This window comes from Scyliorhinus torazame, chromosome 3 (assembly GCF_047496885.1).
Source record: "Scyliorhinus torazame isolate Kashiwa2021f chromosome 3, sScyTor2.1, whole genome shotgun sequence".
Taxonomy (NCBI): Eukaryota; Metazoa; Chordata; class Chondrichthyes; order Carcharhiniformes; family Scyliorhinidae; genus Scyliorhinus; species Scyliorhinus torazame.
This window is the reverse complement of record NC_092709.1, coordinates 256,538,688-256,565,673: the sequence shown is the minus strand read 5'-3', so window position 1 is coordinate 256,565,673 and position 26,986 is coordinate 256,538,688.

Sequence of the window (26,986 nt, the reverse complement as noted above, 5' to 3'; positions counted from 1 at the left end):
AGGGAAGGACCTCAGGAGAAGGCAAGTTCCACATTTCTCAGCAGTGGCAGGCCAAGAATGCAGGCAAGGAATGTGGAGTTCCAGTGCAGGATATGTAAATAGTAGGATATTGTTACCCGATGGTGATTGCCATTTGACATAAGATACAAGCAAATTACTGCGGATGCTGGAATCTGAAAGGAAAACAGAAAACACTGGGCAATCTCAGCAGGTCTGACAGCATCTGTGAAGAAAAAAGGAGCTAACGTTTCAAGTCTGGATGACTTTGACAAATAGTCATCCAAACTCGAAACATTAGCTCCCTTTTTGTGACGGAAGATACAGCCCGATGTCACTTATCTCATTGCTGTTTGTGGGACCTGCCTGTATCGAGGTGCTATGTTTCCCTTTGTTGCATTAGTGACTGTATTTCAAAAGTATTTAATTGGTTGTTAAATGCTTTGGGGCGCTTTTGATTGTCCAAGGACACAGAAAGAAGGCATTCGGCCCAATGGGTCCACACTGGTGTTTATGCTCCACACTAGCATCCTCCCACTTGTTTTCATCTAACACTATCCTTACCATCTTCCTTTGTGTTTATAACTTCTCCTTAAATGCATCCATGCCATTCGACTTTAAACTGGTAAGATTGGGAGACGGATCTACAAGTAGCAGCCTAAATGCAAACAAGACAGGGAAGGAAATAATAAAATAAGGGAGGGCATTGATGGCAAGGAAGAGTCAAAATAATGGGAGTCTAAAAAAATCTGGTTAAACATAAAGGAAGATGAAATCCCATGAAAATTTGTTAAAATGCCTGAATGGCAACGGACATAAATATGCAGAATAAAATAGGGGAGCTGGAGGCAACATGCATTAGAGGAACCAGACAGAGTAAAGATTACTGAAGCATGGCTTCAGGAAAATCAGAACTGGGGATTAAACATTGCAGAGTGCAACATAATTCGAAATGATAGAGAAGACAAAAGTGGAAGTGGAGTGACTGCACTTATTCGGCATTACATAATGGCCATAGAAAAAAGGGATGAAGCTATCAGCATGACAAAAATAGAATCCATTTGCTGGAAATAAAAGAGAATAAATTACGCAAATAGGTGTCGTCCACCGATCATCTAATCATGCAAATCGAGAAGTAAAAGTAGGGAATGTCTAGACAATAGTGATCATAATATAATATGCTTTAAGATGATGATAGATACCACACATGTATGATGAAAATCAAGTTAATAGATTGGAGGAAAGCTGATTTTGAGATGCTGAGAATCAACTTTGAGGAAATAAAATAGGCAAGAATATTGGAAAACAATGATAAAACATCAAAAGGAGATATTGAGAATAGTGTTCAATAGAGTACGTGAAAGGTATGAAAGGAAAGAACAAACTAAACACTAGTGATGCTCAATGGATGAATAAGGACATAAGAGAACATTGGGATTCAAAAAGAGGCACATATTAAGTACATAGACAACAGGGGAGTGCACGATAAGAGAGAGTACAAAGAGATTAGGAGAAAAGTTAAAAAAAACTATTTGAAGGCAAAGTGAAACCATAAAATTAAATTATTAAGGCACATAAAACAAAGTAATAAAATGTTTTACAGGCACATCAATAAAAAAAATTAAGGCTGCGTTCAGAATGGGACCACTTATTTCTAGAGGGGTAGAAGTGCAAAATTGGGAGGTTTAAGCCTCGATTTTGCCACACTTAGAGTATTGCATGCAATTTTGGTTGCCATATTATAAAAGGGATACAGAGGAACTAGCAAGGGTGCAGATTAAGATTCACATAGATATATGAGCATAAATAACAGGAAAGGACTGACAGACAGAGAGTGCTGTAGTGAGCAGGAATTGCCGCGAGTTTCCCGGTGCTCGGCCCAGCGAGGCTGGCAACACTATTCAACATTAATTGGGCCACTTAACAAGGCCTCATGGGCTTCTCGCCACGAAGGCCGGCTCACCAGCTGATTCGCCGGGACCACGCTCGCCAGCCCCCCGCTGACAATGTCGTGCAGCACTTAAGCTGCTCCAGCTCAGCCAACCCCAGCCAGCTCACAACAATGACGCCGAGGAGACCAACCCCAAGATTTGGGGATGCTGATCTGGGGAGGTTCCTGGACGCGGTGGAGGCCCATCCCTCCCACTGACCACATGTCCATTCTCCCGCAAGTCCAACAGCCAATGGATCCTACCCATCCCGGGGGGCCCCCTGTCCTGACTCTGAGGAGAACACCTCGAAGGAGAGCTCTGAGAATGCAACTGTTATAGTCACGTCTGTTACCCCCACCCTCCACCAACGCAGATACGCACACCTCGGTGAGACACGTTAGTGGTCAGACTTCTGGGGCACAATCTGGTGAGCACCACACTGCTGCTGATGAAAATCTGGTGGAGGCAAGAACCACCAGGTGAGACAGCAGTTGGAGGTCTGCTGGAATCCCTGGACCCAGCTGGTTTCCCAGCCTGATGCTGAGCCTCTGGAATTGAGTTACCTGGAGATGATGGAGATTATGGGGACCAACTTGGATGTTCAGAGGGAGATGTCAGCATCACTCGAGTAGATCCATAGCCGATTGGAGGAGTCCCAGAGGCTAGGGATGCAGGATATGGTGCTGGCAATGAGTTGCACTGAGGCCAACACTGCTAGGTGGCGGCCGCAGTGGAGATCCTGGTGCACGATGTCAGCACCTTGAATGAAGGTGTACAAGGCATCCCGCAGTCAGTGACAGCCATGGCTGAGGGTCTTGGCAGTATGTCTGCCTTATTGGAGGATGTCACCCAGTACCAGGCTGACCTTGATGGGGTTCTGAGGACATGCCCCTCTCACAGGTGGGAATGGCCGAGGCACTGTGAAGTTTGTCCCAGTCTCAGGTGCACGTGGCTGAGACACATGGTACCAGGTGTGAGGTTGCTGTGTTATGCTTCTTCATGTAGCATAAGCTGCTTCCTTGATGTATGCTCTGACAAAGGAAGGTTCAGACTCGGAGATAGGTTTAACACATTTATTGAACAGTTACCAATTCCTTGAGTTCGACTCTCCTGCTAATCTTGTCATAGTAACTCAATCTAACTAACCAGTTTGCTCTAAGCCATGTGGTGGGTTTGATGCTACCGATCTGCCCCGTCCTTCTCTCTTGGTGTTGCCTGTGGAAAAGAGAAAGAGCATGTGTGCCCTGTCCTTTATATGGGTTGCCCCCTTGTGCTAGTGTCACCTCTGGGTGTCTTGACTGACCATTGGTCATGTCCTATTTTACTGACCTATTGGTTGAATGTCTATGTGTCATGATGTCTCTGGTGCTCCCTCTAGTGTTTATTTAATCTTAGTGTATTTACATTAACCCCTTGTGTATTTACAGTGATGCATATCACCACACCCCCCACTCTCCCATGGCGGCCTACCCCTGCGGAGGGTCCCCCACTCTCCGCCGAGCACTGGGGTGGCAAGCCCAGCCCCCCCGGTCTCTTTGCCTGTGAGCAAAGATTTCTCCAACCTCCTCGGCTCCCCACGGAAACCCTTCTGCCAGGTTCACGTTTTTAAAAAGGAGTACTTATCGGCGTCAGCGTGTGCACTTGCTTGGGCGGCCGATGAATGACAGGAGGCCATTGGATGACAGGTGGCTCTCGTTAATTGTAAGGAAATGGGGCTTAAGTGGTGAAAAGTCGTTTCTCGCCACACTAAGCGAGATTCCGAATTCGCCTATGGGAGCAGGCCGGTTGCATCGCAAACTGCTTATCGCCTGGCGCTGTTCCCGTTTTTGGCTTCTCCCGCTATTCACCAGCCTCGTTACGCTTGAGTGTGAGTGCAACGAGGCCGGAAGATCATGCCCTGAGTTTATATAAAGCTGAGGGTTGTCCTAATAGAGTTCTTCAAAATTAATCAACATTTTGATAGGGTGGACACAGAGAGAACGTTTCTTCTGGTTGGGAGGTGCATAACCGGAGCCACCAATATAAGATATTCACCAAGAAATCGATTACAGAATTCAGAAGAAATGTCTTTGCCCAAAGAGTTTTGAGAATGTAGAACTTGTTATCACAGGGAGTGGTTGAAGCAAATAGATGCATTTAAAAAGTGGTTAGACAAGCCGAGAGGGAAAAGTGAATAGATGGCTAGGAACAATAGAGTTAGATGAGAAAAAAAGGAAGAGGATTGGGTGAAGCATAAATGACAGCATGGGGATGGGTTGGCTGAATGATGTGTTTCTATGCTGTATACCCTATACAATCCTATGTAAAGCCTCAACTACTACCGGGGGTGAAATTCTCCGGAAACGGCGCGATGTCCGCCGACTGGCGCCCAAAATGGCGCAAATCAGACGGGCATCACGCCATCCCAAAGGTGCGGAATGCTCCGCATCTTTGGGGGCCGAGCCCCAGCCTTGAGGGGCTAGGTCGGCGCTGGACGAATTTCCGCCCCGCCAGCTGGCGGAAAAGGCCTTTGGTGCCCCGCCAGCTGGCGCGGAAAGGACATCTCTGGGCGGCGCATGCACGGGAGCGTCAGCAGCCGCTGACAGCATTCCCGCGCATGCGCAGTGGAGGGAGTCTCTTCCGCCTCCGCCATGGTGGAGACCGTGGTGGAGGCGGAAGGGAAAAAGTGCCCCCACGGCACAGGCCCGCCCGTGGATCGGTGGGCCCCGATCGCGGGCCAGGCCACCGTGGGGGCACCCCCCGGGGCCAGATCGCCCCGCGACCCCCCGACGATCCCGGAGCCCGCCCGCGCCGCCTTGTCCCGCCGGTAAGGTAGGTGATTTAATTTACGCCGGCGGGACAGCCATTTTAGCGGCGGGACTTCGGCCCATCTGGGCCGGAGAATCGAGCGGGGGGGCCCGCCAACCGGCACGGCGCGATTCCCGCCCCGCCGAATATCCGGTGCCGGAGACTTCGGCAACCGGCGGGGGCGGGATTCATGCCAGCCCCCGACGATTCTCTGACCTGGCGGGGGGTCGGAGAATTTCGCCCCAGGTTCCATATTTAAATCACACTGGAGTAAAGGAGTTTCCACTGAATTCCTTATTGGAATTATTAACGATTTTTGTATATTTATTACCCTAGTCTGGTCTCACCCATAATTACTGCTACCCTTTCAAAATCTTAAAGACTGCTATGAAATCACCCTTTAGCTTTTGCCTTTCAGGAAAAAAACACCCCAGACCGTTGAATCTCTTTTGATAGATACATCTCTACGTTCTGTATAATTTTAGTAATTTTTTGTTGTTCTTTCCCCAGTATACCCTTCTCATTTTTATAATATGAAGACCAAAATGGTTCATACTGCTCCAGGTATAGTCTAATCATGGTTCGATGCAAGTTTAATATAACTTGTCTGCTTTTCAATTTTATCTCCAGAAATGTACCCCAGAATTTTACTTCACATATATATAGGCCTTATTAACCAGCATCACTACTTTCAGTGATTTATATTGCTGCACCCTGCCCCCAATTCCTCTGTTTCTCGACCTCATTTAGATACTCAGAGGCCAGAATATTCTAGCCATCTGGGTTTTCCCAATCAGAAGCGGCACGTTGTTGGCCGCCCACAAGATCGAGCGGTCCTGCCAAAGTCAATGGGTCACCTGACCTGCTGCAGGGGAACCTGCAGCGGGGGCCGGTTTCGGCCGGACCAGAAAATCCTGCTGACGAGTTGGGTCGGAAAATCCTGTGCTGATTTTCCAAGAGGCATGTGACCTCCTTATTCTTCCTAACAAAATGCACCCTTGTCTATATTGAAATTCAGTTAGAAATTACTCATCAGTAAATTAACCTGCAACTTTACTTCTTCACCAATATTTCTCCAGCAAGTGAATTGGTTTTAAATAGCTGGATTATGAGGAGTACTTCGTTGCTAGTTTTACCATGATCACCTCTGCAATACAACTCTGACATTAACCCTACCAAACGCTAGCCCAGTGTTCATTGACCATCCCTAATTAATAATAATAATCTTATTGTCACAAATAGGCATACATTAACACTGCAATGAAATTACTGTGAAAAGCCCCTAGTCGCTACACTCCGGCGCTTGTTCAGGTTCATGGAGGGAGAATTTCAGAATGTCCAATTCACCTAACAGCACGGGACTTGTGAGAGAAAAGCGGAGTACCCGGAGGAAACCCACGCAGACACAGGGAGAGTGTACAGACTCCACACAGACAGTGACCCAAGCCGGAAATTGAACCTGAGACCCTGGAGCTGCGAAGCAACAGTGCTACCTGTCATATTACTTGGTTAAAGTAATATCAGTCGTTGCTGGTTGCAGAAGATCTTGAAGAATATACAAGTCTTGGATGTAAAGTAAACAAATTTATTAAGTAACGATAAAACTAATAAATGAGTTTGACACTCTACTAAACTAACTCCAGAAATAAAGTAATGTGATGTAACTAGATAAACTGCATCTGAACTCCACGTGGTGTCTCGTCTGTGATCTATCTATACTACACTACAGCTGTCGAGCTACTCCTGTATGGAAAGAGACCAAGATCCTTTGGGAGCTCATTTATATAGTGTGATCTGGTGGTGCCCTCTAGTGGTAGTGCCACAGCTAAGTGTTGTGCTTAACCCTTTAGTTACATGTCTGTATACATATCATTATATCCGCTCCATTTTTTTTTACATTTCTTGCTTGGTAAGAAGGAAAAATGGATTATAATATCAGAGGTAAGAACATGATATGTACAACTTATATACACATGAAGTATAAGAAACAAATTGTTCTTAACTCCAGTCTGTTGGGTTTCCTTCTTATTCTTGAAGGCACCTTGTCAGGATATGAGGTGGAGAAGTCGATGGTTTGATTGTTCCCTGTGTGTCATGACAAGTCGAATTGTTAGTCAGCGTATCTTGGAACATTTCTTCATTGAATGGCAAATGAGGAAACATTTGTTGTGGGCGTGTGATTTTCTGAAGTGCCCGACGATTTCTGCGGAGAATATTGCCATCAGAGGTCTTGAGTATGTAAGATCTGGGTGCGGCTTGTCAAATGATGACAGCTGGAGCAGACCAACCTCCATCAGGTATCTTGATCCTAATGGTATCTTCTGGAGATAGTGAGTCCAGGTTGGTTGCATGCCTGTCATAATAATATTGCTGATTATTACAAAGCTGTTGCATCTTCTCTATTGCCGGAAGGTGATCTGGATTGGGAAGTTGTAACGCCAGAAGCGTGGTTCGCAGATGCCTGTTCATCAGCAGTTGAGCTGGTGACATTCCAGTCGATAGCGGAGTTGCATGATATGAGAGTAATGCAAAGTGAATATCAGATGCTGAATCCGAGGCTTTGTTGATTAGCTGTTTGACTATGTATACCCCTTTTTCAACTTTACTGTTTGACTGTGGATAGTGTGGACTGGAAGTGATGTGCTTGAAGTTATATAGTCTGGCAAAGTCAGTCCAGTCGTGACTGTGGAGGCACGGTCCGTTGTCAGTCATAACAGTATTCGGTATGCCATGATGAGAGAAAGTTTCCTTGCATGCTTTGATCGCGGTCTTTGAGGTGAGATCAGGTAGCTTCAATACCTCTGGGTAGTTTGAGCAATAGTCAGTGATGAGCACATAGTCACGACCATTGGAATGGAATAGGTCAATGCCTACTTTGGCTCAAGGAGAGGTTTCCAACTCTTGTGGTTGACGAGTCCCCTTACACTGCGCAGGTTAGAGCTTTTGACAAATCTCACATCCCAAAACCATGTCTGTGACATCCCGATTTAAGCCAGGCCAGTAGACAGCTTGTCTAGCCCTTCGCTTACATTTTTCCATTCCGAGGTGTCCCTCATGAATTTGATGCTACCATGAGCCTGAGAAGCAGTGGACTGACTATCCTATCAAGTCTCAGAAGTAGACTATCAATCATTGTCAAGTCTGCTTGTACATTGCAAAATTGTGGACGTTGCCCAATTGGCCAACCATTGTTGAAGTTGTGAATGACTCGTTGCAGCAATGGTCCTTTTTCGTCTCTTTGATCAGAATTATTTTCTCATTCGTTGCAGGAAGGTGGTCAGCACACATTTGTACTTGAGATTCAATGTGTTGAATAATCTCTAGTGGTTCACTCGGTGAAGTGATTGATTGAGATAGTGCATCTGCAATGATGATCTTTACCAGGTGTATACACGAGATTGAAATCATGTCTCCGAAGTTTGAGTAATATTCTTTGTGGTCGAGGAGTCACGTCATTGAGATTCTTCTGAATGATATGCCCCAGTGGTCTGTGATCCATTTCAACGGTGAATGTTGGTCGGCCATAAGACATAATCATGGAACTTCAAGATGCCAGTGAGAAGACCGAAACATTCCTTTTCAATTTGAGCATACCGAGTCTCTGTCGGTGTCATCGCTCGCGAAGCATATGCAACAAGAACCCAAGATAAGCTTAGGTCTACAAAATTATGAGGGGCATAGACAGAGTGGATAGTTAGAGGCTTTTTCCCAGGGTAGAGGGGTCAATTACTGGGGGGCATAGGTTTAAAGTGCGAGGGGCAAGGTTTAGAGGAGATGTACGAGGCAAGTTTTTTACACAGAGGGTAGTGGGTGCCTGGAACTCGTTACCAGAGGAGGTGGTGGAAGCAGAGACGATAGTGACATTTAAGGGGCATCTTGACAAATACATGAATAGGATGGGAATAGAGGGATACGGACCCAGGAAGTGTAGAAGATTGTAATTTAGACGGGCACCATGGTCGGCACAGGCTTGGAGGGCCGAAGGGCCTGTTCCTGCGCTGTACATTTCTTTGTTCTTTGTTCTTTGTTTTTTCTTTGTTCTTTGAGCTGTCGTTTTTCTGTAACAACACTGCTCCAATTCCGTCCTGACTTGCATCAGTCGAAATCTTCATTTCTCGATCTGGATTGAAGAACGCTAAAATGGGTGCAGTTGTGAGTTTCGCCTTTAACTCCAACCACTCTCTTTGATGATCTATCGTCCACTCAAACGAGGTTGATTTCTTGATTAAAATTCTCAGAGCTGTTGTGTGCTTGGCCAAATTTGGTATAAATTTGGCGAGGAAGTTAACAACGCCAAGGAAGCAAAGAACTGCTTTCTTGTCCTGAGGGACTTTCATTCCTTGAATGGCTTTTATTTTGTCAGTGTCCGGATGGACACCGTGTTTCCATATCTGGTCACCCAGGAACTTGAGCATGGCAGTGCCATCAGCTTGAGGCCATACTCTTGTATGCGTTTGAGGACTTGCTGTAGTCTCGACACATGTTCCTCTGGAGTCGAAGACCAAATGATAATATCATCCACTTAGACACAAACGGCGTCTATTCCCTCAGTCATTTGTTCCATGATGTGGTGGAATATTTCAGACGCCGAGATGATTCCAAATGGCATTCTATTCTCGCAAAATCTGCCAAAAGGTGTATTTAAGGTGCAGAGCTTTCTGCTGGATTCTTCTAATTGTATCTGCCAGAAGCCTAGTGATGCATCTAGCTTGGTGAAGATGCGCGCATGTGCCATCTCGCTTGTGATTTCCTATCTTTTTGGGATGGGATAGTATTCTCGCATAATGTTTTTGTTTAGATCTTTGGGGTCAATACATATCGTAAATCATCTGAAGGCTTCTTTATGCACACCATCGAACTATCCCAGTCAGTCGGTTTAGTGCCTCTAGAGATTATGCCTTTTTGCTGTAGATTTGCTAGTTCTGACCTTAACCGTTCTCTCAGTGGAGCAGGATATCTCCTTGGTGGGTGAACCGCAGGTTTTGCATCAGCACGCAGCTAAATTTTGTACTCAAATAAGACCATAAGACCATAAGACATAGGAGCAGAATTAGGCCACTTGTCCCATCGAGTCTGCTCCGCCATTCAATCATGGCTGATATTTTCTCATCCCCATTCTCCTGCCTTCTCCCCATAACCCCTGATCCCCTTATTAATCAAGAACCTATCTATCTCTGTCTTAAAGATACTCAATGAATTGGCACCTACAGCCTTCTGCGGCAAAGAGTTCCACAGATTCACCACCCTCTGGCTGAAGAAATTCCTCCTCATCTCTGTTTTAATGGATCGTCCCTTTAGTCTGAGATGGTTTCCTCTGGTTCTAGTTTTTCCTACAAGTGGAATCATCCTCTCCGCGTCCATTCTATCCAGGCCTCACAGTATCTTGTAAGTTTCAATAAGATCCCCTCTCATCCTTCTAAACTCCAACGAGGACAGATGTAGAGTCCTCAAACGTTCCTCATATGACAAGTTCTTCATTTCAGGGATCATTCTTGTGAACCTCCTCTGGACCCTTTCCAAGGCCAGCACATCCTTCCTTCGATATGGGGCTCAAAACTGCTCACAATACTCCAAATGGGGTCTGACCAGAGCCTTATACAGCCTCAGAAGTACATCCCTGGTCTTGTATTCTAGCCCTCTTGACATGAATGCAAACATTGCATTTTGTAGCCATCTCAGATGGCCACCTGCAAAGAACCAAGGGAATTATGGCCAACCCAGGACTCACACAGACTCTGAGCTTGTGTTTGTATTTGCAACCCAGATAGCTAGACGCAATCGAAACCCCTGCTCATTTGCATTCTAATGGCCCATTTCCCCAGAACAAAAGAACTGTACTCAGATAACTAATACAGATACAGACTAATCGGCGCCACTCCCTTTACTCAGGGAGCCCAAACAGCCAAGGTCAATGACAGCTAAGGACACGCCCAGCCATCAAGGCACCCGCCTCTTTATTGGCCAAAATCGAAGGCAGTGATCGAAGCCTGTCGAATTATTGGGTCCAAGTTAAGGACCGCCCCAAAGAGTGCAAAATCCCAGAGGGTTAAGAAGAGACACAGCCATGTGCTCGGTCTCTCTTGGATCCGGCCTATGTCAACTCAAGTGCAGCATAACGACCAGACAGACAAGTTCAAGACCAATGATCGCTACCAGATGGATGAGCCCAGCAGAAACAGAGCCATTTCTTCCACCCAGCCACGCAAGATCCGGAGAAAGGCCTTGTCCATCTGCATAGAGCCGGTTGTCCTGAAGTTAAGCATAGGTTATTGTAGTTGTTAGGTGTAGTTTAACTTGTAGTGTTTTGTGTTGCATGTCGAAGTAATCCTTGTGTGTAAATAAACCATCTTTGAACTTGCACTGACTGACTGGTTGTGTGGTCCTTTGATCGATATCTGGTAAAGCCTTGTGGTGGTATCATTTGATACCTGCTGACTCTAAAGAGCATCGTTATTAATTGGCAACATTATTGGTGATGCTCGTGGGATAGTATCTCCTTAAATTGGCAACATTATTGGTGACTCTGGTGGCGATTGGCAACAATTTACCTTCTTAACTGCCAACTGAACCTGCACATTAACCTGAAGGGAATCGTGAACAAGGACTCCCAAGTTTCTTTGTGCTTCTGCTTTCCGAAGCATTTCCCCATTTAGAAAATAGTCTATGCCTAAATTCCTCCTTCCAAATTGCATAACCTCACACTTTTCCACATTCTATTTCATTTGCCACCTTCATTGCCCACTCTCCTAACTTGTCCAAGTCCTTCTGCAGTCTCCTTGCTTCCTTACTACTACCTGTCCCTCTACAGACCTTTGTATCATCAGCAAACTTAGGAACAGTGCCTTCAGTTCCTTCTTCCAGATCATGAATGTATATTGTAAAAAGTTGTGGTCCCAGCATAGACGCCTGAGGCACACCACTAGTCACCTTCTGCCATCCTGAAAAAGACCCCTTTATCCCCACTCTCTGCCTTCTGCCAGTCAGCCAATCCTCTATCCATGCCAGGATACCATGAGCTCTTAACATATTTAACAGTCTCCTATGTGGCACCTTGTCGTGTGCCCATGCCACTAAAGACATCTGGATATTGATCTGGGATACATTTAATTCTGCGTTGAAGAGCTTGATGAGACGATGTCAAGGTGTAAATCCTTTGAAACAGGTTCAACTGTTTGCAGGCTTTCGCACCTAAGAGCGATGACTTGTCTGAACGTACAATTTCAAATCTTAGGTTTGTCTCAATGTGTTTGTTGGACACGACTAAATGGCATGACCCCAACGACGAGATTGTGTAGCCATTGTAGTCCTGAAGTTTGCAGGCAGCTGGAAGGAGTTTGGGAGCTTGCGTTAGCTTTGAGAAGTCGACCTTGGAAAGCAAGTTAGAGGAGGCACCTGTGTCCAGCTTAAATTTAATTGGGCATCGGTTAACATCTAACGCTGTGTTCCATTCAGCATCGGAATCATTGGCATTGATTGATTTTGGTTGCAAAGTTATTTCTTTGGACTTTTCAAACTTCTCAATTATTACTACTTGGAATGTTTTATCCAGGCTATCATCATCTGGATCCGTTGAACAATCTTGTTCGGACTCAGCTTCTTTGGATTCGACACTTCCAACATTAATCTGCTTTAAATTCTGTTTTGTAGATTTAAACGGGAGTGTGGATCTGCACTGTGCAGCATTGTGATTCAGTCTGCCACATTGGAGACCTTGGGCATCATTCTCCGACCCCCCGCCGGGTTGGAGAATTTGCCGGGGGCTGCCGTGAATCCCGCCCCCGCCGGTTGCCGACGTCTCCGGTACCGGATATTCGGCGGGGGCGGGAATCGGGCCGTGCCGGTTGGCGGGCCCCCCCCCCCCCCCCCGCATGATTCTCCGGCCCAGATGGGCCGAAGTCCCGCCGATAAATTGCCTGTCCCGCCGGCGTGGATTAAACCACCTTTTGAACGGCGGGACAAGACGGCGTGGGCGGGCTCCGGGGTCCTGGGGGGGGGCGCGGGGCGATCTGACCCCGGGGGTGCCCCCACGGTGGCCTGGCCCGCGATCGGGGCCCACCGATCCATGGGCGGGCCTGTGCCATGGGGGCACTCTTTCCCTTCCGCCTCCGCCACGGTCTCCACCATGGCGGAGGCAGAAGAGACTCCCTCCACTGCGCATGCGCGGGAAACATTCAGCGGCCGCTGACGCTCCCGCGCATGCGCCGCCCCGACATGTCATTTCCGCGCCAGCTGGCGGGGCAACAAAGGCCGTTTCCGCCAGCTGGCGGGGCGGAAATTCCTCCGTCGTCGGCCTAGCCCCTCAATGTTGGGGCTCGGCCCCCAAAGATGCGGAGCATTCCGCACCTTTGAGGCGGCGCGATGCCCGTCTGATTGGCGCCGTTTTGGGCGCCAGTCGGCGGACATCGTGCCGTTTCGGGAGAATTTCGCCTATTGTTTACCTTTTGCAGGGCATTTTTTCTGGAAGTGGGCGGTTCCACATCTAGTACATGTCATCGCGTCATGACGTCCGACACGTCTTTGCGCATGTGCAGATAGGTTCTCAGCCATCTCGCACTTGTTTGCGAAGTGGGCATATGCAGGGCCAGAGTGCGCGCACGCAAGATGGCTGTCGTCAGAAACGTGGAGCCTCTTCATTTGTAAAACTGCTTGGATACACTGTAGCTCGTGGTGGATTTTGGTGCCACTTTCACAGATTTTATACTGCAAGTATTGGTTTTTGGACTGTTGATGCACCAAATACATTTCAATAGTGATTTCAAGGGTCAAATCCGTTTGCCGAAGTAATCTCTCTCTCAGGTGTTCATCAATTATTCCAAACACTATCTGGTCACGAATCATTTAGTCAGTATGTGCAGCAAAGTTGCAGGATTTAGCTAGCAGACGAAGATCAGTAACAAAGCTGTTAAAAGATTCTTCTTTCCCTTGCAATCTCTTTTTAAAGATGTAGCCCTTAAATGTTTCATTTGTCTGTACTTTACAGTGGCTATCAAATTTTTCAAGGATTGTTTCATACTTTGTCTTGTCTCGACATTCTGTGCAGTTAAATGAATTGTAGGTCTGTATCGCGTGTGGATCAGCAGAGCTAGTTTTCGAGTATCTGTCGCATTTGTTAAGTCAGATGCTTCTAAATACAGTTGAAATTGTTGTCTAAATAACTGCCCGTTAACATTAAGGTTGCTGATGATCTGGAGGTGTTAAGGAGCTTTTGTTCTGTACATCGAGCCGGGAATCATCAAAGGTTTTATTCTGAAGGTGATGCTTCTGTTGCTGAATAGCTATCTCGCTAAACTTACTAAATTTTAGGAGGTAGATTCAGTAGATATTTCTGGTACCATGTTGTATTACTTGGTTAAAGTAATATCTGTCGTTACTCGTTGCAGATGATCTTGAAGAATACACAAGTCTTCAATGTAAAGTAAACACATTTATTAAGTAACGATAAAACCAATAAATGAGTTTCACACTCTACTGAACTAACTCTAGAAATAAAGTAATGAGATAGAACTATATAAACTGTATCTGAAATCCACGTGGTGTCTATGCTGTGATCTAACTATACTAGACTACTGCTGTCTAGCTAGTCTTGTGTGGAAAGAGACCAAGGTCCTTTGGGAGCTCATTTATATAGTGTGATCTGGTGGTGCCTCTAGTGGTAGTGGCACTAACCTTTTAGTTATATGCCTGCCTACATATCATTACACTACCCACTGTGCTACCGTTCTGCCTTTGAGAAGTTGATGGTGAGCTGCACTCTTGAACTGCTGCAGTACATATGGTTTAAATATACCCACAGTTCTATTAGGGAGGGAGTTCCAGGATTTTGACCCAGCAGCAATGAAGGAACGGCGATATAGTTCCAAGTCAGAATGGTGAGTAATTTGGAGGGGAATTTGCAGGTGGTGGTGTTCCCATGTATTTGCTGCCATTGTGTTCCATATGGTATGATTGTGGATTTGGAAGGAGCCTTGGTGAATTCCTGCAGTGCATCTTCACACTGCTGCTACTGTATGTCGGTGGTGGAGGGATTAAATGTTTGTGGAAGGGGTGGCAATCAAGTGGGCTGCTTTATTATGACTGGTGTCGCACTTCTGGAGCGCTGTTGGAGCTACACTCATCCATAGATGAGGATTGCATCACACTCGTGACTCGTGCCTTGCAGATTGTGGACAGGTTTTCGGGAGTCAGGAGATGAGTTATTGACCGTAAGATTCCTAGACTTTGACTTACTCTTGTAGCTTTTGGTCAATGGTCAAGGATGTTGATAGTAGGGGACTTAGTAGTGGTAATGTCATTGAATGTCAAGGGTTAAATTGAATATTATATTCTCTCTTGTTGGAGATGGTCATTGTCTGGTACTTCTGTGGCATGAATGTTACTTTTCACTTATCAGCCCAAACCTGGGTAATGTGCAGGTCATGTTGCATTTGGATATGGACTGCTTCAGCATCTGAGGAGCTGCTAATCATGCTGAACATTGTGCAATCATCAGCCAACATCCCTACTTCTGACCTTATGATGGAAGAAAGGCCATTAATGAAGTAGCTGAAGATGGTTGGACCTAGGTTCTCCAGCTCTCCTCTGTATTAATTATACTCCCCTCTTCCAAATTTGGTTTCATTAGCCAATTTTAAAATTGTACCTCCACTTCCTAAGTCCAAATCATTGATGTAAATTGCGAACAACAGTGGGCCCAGCACTTATATCATTGTTGAACACATCCAAATTGGAATAGGGCTGATTTCAATGGGATAAGAAGGATTCTAGCCAGGTTAAAATGGAAACAAAGATTATCAGGAAAAACAGTAATTGTAACATGAAGGAATAAATGCATCAGGTACCAGCTATGCACATTCCAGCAAGGCTGAAAGATAGGGGAACCAAAATCCTGGCTCCTTGGATGACAAGGGAGATAGAGAATATGATGAAACAAATGATGATGCCTGACAGGTGAATTCTTGTAGAAGCCAGCTATTTTCTTTCGGTAAAAGTGATAGGTAAAAGATAGCTATTTAGCATTAAGCCCGTAGTCTATTAAATACCATTTTAAAACTCACTCATAACCTCAGGTCATTTCAAAACACATATTCAGCATGACACAGCATAATTCATTTCAAGACAGTGCAACATTAAGATAAACAATTTAACAGAAACACAAAAACCATGATAAAACAAACACTTTTCACTAAGCTAATAAATACATTTCTCAAGACAGTGTCCAAGGACAGGGCAGGCTCCATGGCAATGGCACAGTAACCGAAAGGTGCTATTGTCCTCAGCAAGAATTCAGTTCAAGCAGCTTGCGATAACGGCACAGAATCGCATTCCAGAACACATACAAGAATTCATTTATGAAACACTTCAAGTTAATGTTGCACATTACAGACAGACAACTAAATGTTGAATCAAATTTATTTGATTCTAGCCCAAACCAATTAGGATTACATAGGGGTATAGGTAGATGGCTATGGACTGATATGATTTAGTATAACTGTGGTAGTTCGTACGGCCATATTCCATTCATGAATCATCTATACTTTGATCTAACTTACTCGCTGTCTCGCTATCTTTTATACTTTTACTTTCCAACTCTGACTCTTGAAGTAAATGCAAGCTGTTTTGCCGTAAGTAAGAAAATCATTTCTGTATTATTTGAAAGTTGAATTGTCAACAAAATTGCTTCTCTTTGAGTCCTTTTGCATGCTGGACTTATTAGAGAATAAGATTTAAATGATTCTCAATTGTGATCGATAGAGACAAATAAAACTATTCTTATTTGCATCCGATAAGTGTAAACTCAAATTTCTACTGAGTTTTAGTCTCCGCAAGTGCCACTAGATCCGCATGGTAGATCTCTACAACTGGCGTTGGAAGAACCAGGAAAAATACAACAGGTTGAGAATGGAGGTGAAGAAGAAAATGAGATTCACAAAGTGAGAATATCGGGATAGAATGGCAGTCTACAGAAAAGGAAACCCAAACATCTTCTATCAGCAAGTAAATAGTAAGAGGTGGAGTGGGTCCTATTAGGGAGGAGGACGATGACATACGCTGAGAGGTTCAGGGCAAAGCTAAAATGCACAATGAGTACTTTGCACTAGTGTTACTGAGGAAGGGTAATATGACAACATATCATGGATGCAGAGTTAGTGGAATTAATAGATGGAATAAAAATTGAAAGGGAGGATATACTGAAAAGGCTGGTTATGCCGAGAGTGGATAAGTTACCTGGTCTGGATGGTTTGCATCCCAGGTGGCTAAAGGCAGTGACGGTGAGGGTAATGGAATTTATCTTCATAATTTTCCAATCTTCCCTAGAAACAGGGAGGCAGAGGATTAGAGAGTAGAAAATGAAGCTCCCTTATTCAAGAAAGTGTGGAAGGGCATTCCTTACAACTACAAGCCAGTTATTTTGTACCAGTGGTGGGCAAGGTTGTAGAAAGAACAACTAGAGAATAAATCAATGGGCACTTGGTGAAGTTTGGATGGCCAGCATGATTCTTGAAAAAGGTCGCTTCTACTTGGCTAATCTAATTGGATTTTTTGTTTAAGTAGCAGTGAACTTTGATAAAGTCAACGCAGTGATGTCACAATGGATTTTTGAAAATCGCTTGGTAAAGTGCCACATAAACTTTTGGGTAACCAAACTGAGGCTCATGGAATAGGAGGTTCCTATTAGTTTAAGAACATGAAAAGCGAATTGTGTTAACTGGATATTTTTTAGACGAGATGATGGGAGACAGTGGTTTTCCTCAAGGGTCAGTTCTCGGGCCACTGCTACCTCTACTATCCAGGAAATCCTCTCTTAAAGTTGTGGTTGCATTCTTGAAAATTGCAACTTTAAGTGAAATGACTTTAAAAAATGTTTAAGCCAGAGTTAAATTCCTTCGGCCATTTCTCACAGGATAAAACCTTGTACAAGTTGACATGCTGCAACACTACATCTGCAACATCTACAACACTGAGCATTCTGAGCTGAAAGAACTTGAAAAATAAAATATATCATTAAATATAAAAGAAGTACAATATATAACCCAATTACATTCTTCAAAGAAAATTACACTACTCATCTCAGTACAGTATTTTTAGATTGATCGGTCTCCATCTAATGGCAGAAGCTGGTAGTCTTCCTGTACAGCCTAGCTTCAGCCATTTGCTGTATACCAGGACATCAGTGCAAGTTCAGAACATGAGCCAGGAGTGAAGCCAGGAGCAAAGTCAGCAGGGGAACCAGAAGTCGTGACTTGTTGAAGAACAGACCCTGAGGCATAAGGTAAGAACAGAGGTCAGGGGGCAAGGGCAGGAGTCAGCAAGGCCGGGCGAGAGGCAAGGGTGGGCAAGGCAGGATCGGGAGGAAGAGAGAAAGATGTTGAGGGTGGAAGCATTTCAGGAAAAATCATGTGAGCAGGCAGGCTGCAGAAGCGGATGTCTATGTCAAGTGACATTAAAGTGAAACTGGCAATGTTAAACAGATATATCGGCACAACTTTATTAAAATGAAATTGAGTAAGTCAATGTTGGAAGTGCCTTACTGTATATAAATAACTTGGATGTTGGAATACAGGGTAAAATTTCAAAATTTGGACAAGTGGCAAACAGGGAGCTTGATACAAATGTTATGATCCAATTGCAGGCCGTTGACACTTAACAAAAAATCTAAACACTCAGTAATTAACTCACAGATGTCATGTGAGAGTACCTTTAAGAAATGGGTGTTTAAGAAATGTACCTTTAAGAAATGGGTGTTTATCAGTGATGTCAGAGTGTGGGTGGAGCTGGGCTGTCTGTCAGCATTTTACTTTTGTTTTAGGCTGTTTGCTGCAGGGTGTGTTTTAGTTTTGTTTTCAGTGTTGGAGCTGAAGCCAGACCAAGCAAGTGTACTGCTGTTCTCTCTGTCTTCTAAAGCCTATCTCTTGATCATTTGATGAATTCAGAATTATAAATGTTCTCAGTAGTGAATGTCAACCTAATGTGCTTCTGTTAAAAGGTGTTTCCTTTGTCTTCTGGATGGTATTTGGGAAGTTATTAAGGATTACTTAGTGTTGTATTCTTTGGGGGTTGTGTTTGAATTGATGGTTGCTAAGATGTTCACTGTATGTTTTAAAAAGGTTAACTTGAGTTCATAGAATAAACATTATTTTGCTTTAAAAAATACTTTTCCATTTCTGCTGTACCACACCTGTAGAGTGGGCCATGTGCTCCCCATACCACAATCTAGTAAAAGTTGTGGGTCAGGTGAACTCCATGATATACTTTGGGGTTCTCTAAATCCTGGGCCATAACACAGAACAAATTTCATGATTTTATACCGACAAATTTTATTGTACAGAAAAAAATTAAGCAAAGCAACCATTATGAACGTAGCACTACAGTTTATAACTAATTATGCTATGAATTCAGTTCAAATTTTTACTTCCACCTAAGAGTTCCATTTTACATTGGATCAATCTTGAAGTGACATTCATTTATTTAGGGACCAACTCTAATTATGCCACGTTCCTCTGGAATTTAACTTAATTCTCCTCTATTTTCCAGCTTTCTCCAAGGCACTAGCTTTATGAAAACATTTTTAATTGCCTTTGGCAAACTACCTTCCAATTTGCCTTGAAAGACTGTGGACTCTTCAGCTGCTTTTCCTGGCATTGGACATAGGTAGAATGCTTTATCCCAGTCTGCTCCCATAGCTTTTGTGCAACTTTTTCCAGGTTAACTATTCAAACAGGCTGCTTTCTGCTATAAGATTTTGTGAGGATGACTGTAGATTCCCATGTACAGGGAATTTTGGAATATTATAACCAATTGATCCACTATCTCTGCTGCCACTTCCTTTAACACCCGAGGATATAGGCCACCAGGCCTGGAGGACTTGTCTGCCCTCAATCCCCAAGGTTTATTGAGTATCACTTCCCTATTAATGCTGATTGCTCCAAATTCCACATTTTCTATGACCTCTGAATTGCACGTTCCTATAGGAATGGCACTAGTGTCCTCCACTGTGGAAACTGAGGCAAGTATTGATTTAGCATCTCTGCCATTTCTGTGTTCCCCACTATTAACTCACCAGTTTCATCTTCGATATTCACCTTGGCGACTCTCTTCCCTTTTATATACCCGTGGAAAGTTTTGCTATTTTTTTTTAAATTTAGAGTACCCAATTATTTTTTTTTCCAATTAAGGGGCCAATCCACCTAGCCTGCACATCTTTGGGTTGTGGGGGCAAAACCCATGCAAACACAGAAAGAATGTGCAAACTCCACATGGATAGTGACCCAATGCCGGGATTTAACCTGGGACCTCGATGCTGTGAGGCAGCTGTGCTAACCACTGTGCCGCCATGCTGCGCTAGAGTGCCCTACTTAAGCCCACACCTCTACCCTACCTCCGTAACCCAGTAACCCCAAATCACCTTTTTGGACATCTATCCCCATAACCCAGTGAACCCACCTAACCTTTTTTGGACATTAAGGGGAATTCAACATGGTCCATCCACCTAACTTTCACATCTTTGGACTGTGGGAGGAAACCGGAGCACCTGGAGGAAGCCCATGCACACACGGGGAGAAAGTGCAGACTCCGCAAACACAGTGTCCCAAGGCGGGAATTGCCCCTAGGCCTCTGGAGCTGTGAAGCAACAGTGCTAACCACTGTGCTACCGTGCCACCTTTCGAGGGTTCTATAGCCAAATTCGCAGATGTCACAACAATAGGTGGGACAGTAAGTTGTAATGAGGAACCAAGCACCTTGCAAATAGATATAGATAGGTGAGGAGAGTGGGCCAATATGTGGCAAACGGAGTTTAATGTGGATAAGTGTGAGGTCATGTATTTTGGTCAAGAAAATGGGAAGGCAGCTTACTATCTAAATGGGGAGAGACTTCAGGATGCTCTGATGCAGAGGGATCTGGGTGTCCTCATGAATAAATAACAGAAAACTAGCATGCAGGTAAAACAGGGAATAAGAAAATCAAATGGAATGTTGGCATTTATAGCAAACAGAATTGAGTATAATGGTAAGGAAGTATTGTCGCAACTACACAAAGCATTGGTGAGACCGCACCTGGAGTATTGTGCACAGTTTTGGTCCCCTTACTTGAGGAACGATGTAGTGGTTTTGGAGGCAGTTCAGAGGAGGTTCACTAGATTGATTCCAGAGATGAGGGGTTTGTCGTGTGAGGAGAGATTTAATAGTTTAGGCTTATACTCTCTGGGGTTTAGAAGAATGAGGGGAGATCAGATTGAGGTATACAAGATGCTAAAAGGTATGGATAAAGTAGACGTAGAGCAAATGCTTCCTCTTGTGAGGCATTCTAAAATGAGAGGTCATAATCTTAGAATAAGAGGTAGAAAATTTTAAACAGATTTGAGGAGAAACTGCTTCTCCCAAAGGGTTGTGAATCTGTAGAATTCGCTACCCCAGAGTTCGGTGGATGCAGGGGCAGTGAGTAAATTTAAGGAGGAGTTAGGCTGATTTTTAATTGGTAATAGATGGAAGGTTATGTGTCATAATATCCACTCATGTATATAATGAGATACAGACAGGCAGTGATTGACACACTGGATGACCAATAAGCACACACCACAGTGCAACCAATCACCAGACAGGACACCACCACTATAAAGCCAGAGGGCACTAGGTTTCCCGCTCTCTCGGGACCCAGCCACTGAGAGAGTCAGAGTCCACGAGCTAGCAAGTGCAAACACCATGCGGGTAGCTAGTAAGTCTGGTCAGGCTACTACAAGGTCTCCAGTCAGTTCTGTATAGTGTCGACCCACAGCTGAATATGTATATCAGTTCTATCGTTGAATAAAACAGTGTTGGATCTTCTCCAGTGTTAGACGACTGTTTCTAGCTTCCCTGCATCGAGTGCAGTATCTAAATGGGGAGAGACTTCAGGATGCTCTGATGCAGAGGAATGTGGGTGTCCTCATGAATGAATAACAGAAAACTAGCATGCAGGTGTAACAGGTAATAAGAAAAGCAAATGAAATGTTGGCATTTATAGCAAACAGAATTGAATTTTAATGAAAGGAAGTATTGTCGCAACTGGACAAGGCATTGGTGAAACCACAGAGTTTTGGTCCCCTTATTTGAGGAAAGATGTAGTGGTTTTGGAGGTAGTTCAGAGAAGGTTCACTAGATTGATTCCAGAGATGAGGGATTTGTATTATGAGGAGAGATTGAACAGTTTAGTCTTCTACTCTGGAGTTTAGAAGAATGAGGGGAGATCAGATTGAGATATACAAGATCATAAAAGGTATGGATAAAGTAGACGTGGAGCGGATGCTTCTTCTTGTGGGGAATTCTAAAATGAGAGGTCATAATCTAAGAATAAGAGGCAGAAAATGTAAAACAGATTTGAGGAGAAACTACTTCGCCCAAAGGGTTGTGAAGCTGTGGAGTTCGTTATCCCAAATTCTGGTGTATGCAGGGGCAGTGAGTAAATTTAAGGAGGAGTTAGACTGATTTTTAATTCGTAATAGGTGGAAGGGTTAAGGAGAACGGGCAGGACGGTGGAGTTGAGGCCAGGATGGGATCAGCCACGATCACATTGAAGGTGTTTAGGCTCGGGAGGCTAAATTGCCTACTCCTGCTCCGAGGTGATTTAGGGAGGAGGTGCTCTGGCTGCTTTTGCAGTCCAGCTTTTGGCCTGTAGCATTGTAGGTAATAAATGAGGAACATGGGCAAAATTCTCCGTTATCGGCGCAAAGTCCGCCGATCGGCGCAAAAAACGGCGCAAATCCGACTTGCGTCACGTCGGAAAAATGGGTCGAAAGTCTCCGGCCCGAAATGGGCTAGCATCGACATAACGGGATCCGCGCTTGCGCATGTGGTTGACGCCGTGCAGCGTCATATGCGCCGCACGGCGTGACGGCTCATAAGGACGCGCTGCTCCCCCCCCACTCGACCGGAACACCCGACCGGAACACCCGACTGGATGGCTGGCCGCCGCTCAGCCCCGAGGTTTGAGTCACGGGATGTGGAGGCGCTCCTGGACGCAGTGGAGCAGAGGAGGGACGCCCTGTATCCCGGGCACGGCCGCAGAGTTGCCCCACGCCACAGCCGGCGTCTGTGGAGGGAAGTGGCAGAGGCCATCACAGCTGCGGCCCTGACACCACAGACAGGCACCCAGTGCCACAAGAAGGTGAACGACCTCGTCAGAGCAGGCAGGGTGAGCCTCCCATATCCACCCTCCCCCATATCCCCCCTCCCCCCATATCCCCCCTCCCCCATATCCCCCCTCCCCATATCCCCCCTCCCCATATCCCCCTCCCCATATCCCCCCTCCCCCATATACCCCCTCCCCATATCCCCCCTCCCCCATATCCCCCCTCCCCATATCCACCCTCCCCAAATCCCCCCTCCCACATATCCCCCCTCCCCCATATCCCCCTCCCCATATCCCCCCTCCCCCATATCCCCCCCCATATTCCCCCCTCCTCCATATCCCCCCTCCCCCATATCCCCCCTCCCCATATCCCCCTCCCCATATCCCCCCTCCCCCATATCCCCCCTCCCCATATCCCCTCCCCATATCCCCCTCCCCATATACCCCCTCCCCCATATCCCCATATCCCCCCTCCCCATATCCCCCTCCCCCATATCCCCATATCCCCCCTCCCCATATCCCCCCTCCCCCATATCCCCCATATCCCTCCTCCCCCATATTCCCCCTCCCCATATCCCCCCTCCCGCATATCCTCCTCCCCATATCCCCCTCCCCCATATCCCCCCGCCCCATATCCCCCAGCCCATTACCCCCCTCCCCCATATCCCCCTCCCCATATCCCCCATATTCCCCCTCCACATATCCCCCCTCCCCCATATCCCCCTCCCCCATATCCCCCTCCCCATATCCCCCCTCCCCATATCCCCCATATCCCCCCTCCCCATATCCCCCCTCCCCATATCCCCCATATCCCCCCTCCCCATATCCCCCCTCCCCCATATCCCCCCTCCCTATATACCCCATATCCCCCTCCCCATATCCCCCTCCCCATATCCCCCTCCCCATATCTCCCCTCGCCCATATCCCCCCTCCCCCATATCCCCATATCCCCCCTCCCCCATATCCCCCCTCCCCCATATCCCCCATGTCCCCCTCCCCATATCCCCCATATCCCCCTCCCCCATATCCCCCTCCCCCATTTCCCCCTCCCCATATCCCCCCTCCCCCATATCCCCCCTCCCCCATATCCACCCTCCCCATACCCCCCTCCCCCATATCCCCCTCCACATATCCCCCATTTCCCCCCTCCCCATATACCCCATATCCCCCCTCCCCATATCCCCCCACCCCCATATCCCCCCTCCCCATACCCCCCTCCCCCATATCCCACCTCCCCCATATCCCCCCTCCCCATATCCCCCATATCCCCCCTCCCCATATCCCCCATGTCCCACCCTCCCCCATATCCCCCATACCCCATATCCCCCATATCCCCCCTTCCCCATATCCCCCATAACCCCCCTCCCCCATATCCCCCCTCCCCCATATCCCCCTCCCCCATATCCCCCATATCCCCAAGTGAATCCAGCCCTAACCCTAACCTCTGCAATGCAAGCGCAACCGATGGCGTGCATTCATATACCTGCCTAACAGTGTTGCCTTTTACCCCAGCCACCACCCCCACCCACCGCCCCCACCGCCCCCCCCCCCCCGCCCCGCCCCCACAGGAGAAGGGTGCACACAACAATAGGGAGCATGTGAGGACTGGAGGAGGCCCCGCTGATGAAAGGCCACTGACCGAACACGAGGAAAGGGCCCTGGAACTGGCTGGCGGACCTGAAGACCGGGAGGTTGCTGATGCAGAGGTCGGGGGCGTACTAGCAAGTGAGCCACCGACAGCCCATCCCCATATCCCCCCTCCCCTATATCCCCCTCCCCCATATCACCTGATCACTGCCTGATGTCTAACCATGCATGCTTCATTGTGTATCGCAGGACCAAACGTCCAGGCACCCATCCCCGCAGATGCAGACCGCCGCAGGATGCCCCTCGGAGGCCACGGGAGACGGAGAGACCCAGACCCTCCAGCATGCGACGCCCGCAGGATGCCCCTCGGAGGCCACGGGAGACAGAGAGACCCGGACCCTCCAGCATGCGACGCCCGCAGGATGCCCCTCGCACATCACGGGAGACGGAGAGACCTGGAGCAACAGGGAGACGACACCCCTGTCACGTGCGGGAGCGACCACCCAGCGACGAGGGGGGCAGCCACAGGCCCCCGTCACATCCGAGCCAGGATACCACTACCCAGGACACCACTACCCAGGACACAACTACCCAGGACACCACTACCCAGGACACCACTACACGGGACAGCACTGCCCAGGACACCCCTACCCGGGACAGCACTACCCAGGAAGACGAAATACCGGACAGTGACTCAGAGTGGATGGGTGGAGACAAACCCCAACCCCAAAGTGCCATGGACTCAGAGTGGGACGGAGAGCACGACACAACGCCACTGCAGTCACCAACACCCTCCACCATCGCAGAAACACTCACCTCGGTTGGGCACTTTAGTGATGAGGCGTCTGGTACACTCACTGGTGCGCACAACACAGCCGTCCCGGTACAGCAGGTGGAGGTAGGAGCAGCAGAGGGGCCGGGCGGTCGGAGGGCAGCCCAGCCCAAGCGAACATCTGCCGCCCAGATGGATCCCGGGTTCCTGGAGTTACCACACCCACACATAGATCCGATGCAACCACCGACCCGGAGACGAGCGAAGAGGGTGACGGCCGGCTTGCGGCGGCTGCAGTCGCAGGTGGAGGAGTCCACCCGCGTCCAGGAGCTGGAAGTGGTGCCGGTCATACGTGCCACCCAGGCCGACACCGCACGGGTGGCGTCCGCGGTGGAGGCAATGGGTGCGACGGTGTCAGACATGGGGAACGGTTTGCGAGGCCTGGGGCTTTCCGTGCAGGTGGCATCTGTGGCCCAGGACATGGCTGCCCTCTCACAGGAGGCCATGAGCCAGTGCTAGCGCCAGATGGCAGAGGTGCTCAACACCATAGCCCAGTCTCAGCAGGCCATAGCCCAGTCTCAGCAGGCCATGGCCCAGTCTCTGCAGGCCATCGCTGAGGGCATCGGCGCCAGTGGCCATGTGCGAGCCGGCGTTGCACTGTCACAGACAGGGTTTGCCAACCCCCTGGGCTCCATGGCTGCAAACCTGCAGACCCCTGTCGATACCAGCACGGGCCTCCAGGACTGGCAGCGCCAGATGCCGGGGGGGCGTCGGATGGCCAGTCCATTCGCATCCCCCACCCATGTAGAGGCCTGGGGGCCATCGGGCACCCCGAGGGAGGAGGAGGTGGTGTGGTCCGTCCCGGGTCCCCCTGTAGGGGAGGTCCGGGAACACCGCGACACCTCGGACTCCCCCCCTTCCGTCCCAGGTGCATCGGGTGGGCAACGGGCAGGACAGGCTGGCAGCTCGCCATCCCAGTCGCCCGGGCCGCAGCCTGGCCCATCTAGGCCAGGACGCCCCAGGAAACGGCCGCCAAAGGGATCCAGTGTCAGAGGGCAGGAATCACAGGAGTCCACCTCCAGTTCCGCTGTACCGTCTGGGGAACCACGTAGACGTAGTCAAAGGGCCCGTAAGGCCAAACAATTAGACACTGAGTAAGTTGGCACGGGTGCAGGGCACAGATGAGTTTTAGGGGCTAGGGCACGTGCATGAACTCGTTTGGTTATTAAAGTCAATGTTACACCTACAGAAGCTGCCTTTGTGCTCAGTCCAAAGCGTGCGGGGGTGTCATGTACGTTGAGCGCAGGTGTGTGTGTGAGGGGTGGTCTTACCTCAGCCCCAGGTGAGTCTGCCCCGTTCCCCCTGGGCCGCCATCAACATCCCCCCGGGCAGAGGACGGGACAGCCGGTAACGGTGGACAGCCACCCGCCTGTGTCTACCCCGTCTGCCCTGACCATTACCCCCATCCCCCTCATCTGGGGAGGACTGCGCCTCTTCCTGCTGCTCCTCCACTCCGCCCTCCTCTGCCTGCGGCACATCGCCCCTCTGCTGGGCTATGTTGTGCAGGACGCAGCACACCACAATGATGCGGTCGACCGTATCTGACCGATACTGGAGGGCGCCCCCAGAGAGGTCCAGCCACCTGAAACGCATGTTCAGCACGCCAAAGCACCTCTCTATCACTCCCTTATCGCTACATGGGCATTATTGTAGCGGTTCTCTGCCTCATTGCGTGGCCTCCGTATAGGCGTCATCAGCCACGATCGCAATGGGTAGCCCTGTCGCCCAGCAACCAGGCCCTCAGCCGGG